The following is a 2,160-nucleotide window of genomic DNA, read 5'->3' on the forward strand; positions in this document are numbered from 1 at the left end:
TAGGGTTAGAAAAGGGTTAGGGTTAGGGTTAGGGTTAGGGTTAGGGTTTAGGGTTAGGGTTTAGGGTTAGGGTTTAGGGTTAGGGTTAGGGTTAGGGTTTAGGGTTAGGGTTAGGGTTAGGGTTAGGGTTTAGGGTTAGGGTCAGGGTTAGGGTCAGGGTCAGGGTCAGGGTCAGGTTCTAGGGGTCAGGGTCAGGGTCAGGGTCATGGTCAGGGTTAGGGGTCAGGGTCAGGGTCAGGGTTAGGGTTAGGGTTAGGGTTAGGGTTAGGGTTAGGGTTAGGGGTTAGGGTTAGGGTTAGGGTTAGGGTTAGGGTTAGGGTTAGGGTTAGGGTTAGGGTTAGGGTTAGGGTTAGGGTTTAGGGTTAGGGTTAGGGTTAGGGTTAGGGTTAGGGTTAGGGTTAGGGTTAGGGTTAGGGTTAGGGTTAGGGTTAGGGTTAGGGTTAGGGTTAGGGTTAGGGTTAGGGTTAGGGTTAGGGTTAGGGTTAGGGTTAGGGTTAGGGTTAGGGTTAGGGTTTAGGGTTAGGGTTAGGGTTAGGGTTAGGGTTAGGGTTAGGGTTAGGGTTAGGGTTAGGGTTAGGGTTAGGGTTATTAGGGTTAGGGTTAGGGTTAGGGTTAGGGTTAGGGTTAGGGTTAGGGGTTAGGGTTAGGGTTAGGGTTAGGGTTAGGGTTAGGGTTAGGGTTAGGGTTAGGGTTAGGGTTAGGTTAGGGTTAGGGTTAGGGTTAGGGTTAGGGTTAGGGTTAGGGTTAGGGTTAGGGTTAGGGTTAGGGGTTAGGGTTAGGGTTAGGGTTAGGGTTAGGGTTAGGGTTAGGGTTAGGTTAGGGTTAGGGTTAGGGTTAGGGTTAGGGTTAGGGTTAGGGTTAGGGTTAGGGTTAGGGTTAGGGTTAGGGTTAGGGTTAGGGTTAGGGTTAGGGTTAGGGTTAGGGTTAGGGTTAGGGTTAGGGTTAGGGTTAGGGTTAGGGTTAGGGTTAGGTTAGGGTTAGGGTTAGGGTTAGGGTTAGGGTTAGGGTTAGGGTTAGGGTTAGGGTTAGGGTTAGGGTTAGGGTTAGGGTTAGGGTTAGGGTTAGGGTTAGGGTTAGGGTTAGGGTTAGGGTTAGGGTTAGGGTTAGGGTTAGGGTTAGGGTTAGGGTTAGGGTTAGGGTTAGGGTTAGGGTTAGGGTTAGGGTTAGGGTTAGGGTTAGGGTTAGGGTTAGGGTTAGGGTTAGGGTTAGGGTTAGGGTTAGGGTTAGGGTTAGGGTTAGGGTTAGGGTTAGGGTTAGGGTTAGGGTTAGGGTTAGGGTTAGGGTTAGGGTTAGGGTTAGGGTTAGGGTTAGGGTTAGGGTTAGGGTTAGGGTTAGGGTTAGGGTTAGGGTTAGGGTTAGGGTTAGGGTTAGGGTTAGGGTTAGGGTTAGGGTTAGGGTTAGGGTTAGGGTTAGGGTTAGGGTTAGGGTTAGGGTTAGGGTTAGGGTTAGGGTTAGGGTTAGGGTTAGGGTTAGGGTTAGGGTTAGGGTTAGGGTTAGGGTTAGGGTTAGGGTTAGGGTTAGGGTTAGGGTTAGGGTTAGGGTTAGGGTTAGGGTTAGGGTTAGGGTTAGGGTTAGGGTTAGGGTTAGGGTTAGGGTTAGGGTTAGGGTTAGGGTTAGGGTTAGGGTTAGGGTTAGGGTTAGGGTTAGGGTTAGGGTTAGGGTTAGGGTTAGGGTTAGGGTTAGGGTTAGGGTTAGGGTTAGGGTTAGGGTTAGGGTTAGGGTTAGGGTTAGGGTTAGGGTTAGGGTTAGGGTTAGGGTTAGGGTTAGGGTTAGGGTTAGGGTTAGGGTTAGGGTTAGGGTTAGGGTTAGGGTTAGGGTTAGGGTTAGGGTTAGGGTTAGGGTTAGGGTTAGGGTTAGGGTTAGGGTTAGGGTTAGGGTTAGGGTTAGGGTTAGGGTTAGGGTTAGGGTTAGGGTTAGGGTTAGGGTTAGGGTTAGGGTTAGGGTTAGGGTTAGGGTTAGGGTTAGGGTTAGGGTTAGGGTTAGGGTTAGGGTTAGGGTTAGGGTTAGGGTTAGGGTTAGGGTTAGGGTTAGGGTTAGGGTTAGGGTTAGGGTTAGGGTTAGGGTTAGGGTTAGGGTTAGGGTTAGGGTTAGGGTTAGGGTTAGGGTTAGGGTTAGGGTTAGGGTTAGGGTTAGGGTTAGGGTTAGGGTTAGGGTTAGGGT

Source organism: Oryctolagus cuniculus, chromosome 7, assembly GCF_964237555.1.
Source record: "Oryctolagus cuniculus chromosome 7, mOryCun1.1, whole genome shotgun sequence".
Lineage (NCBI taxonomy): Eukaryota > Metazoa > Chordata > Mammalia > Lagomorpha > Leporidae > Oryctolagus > Oryctolagus cuniculus.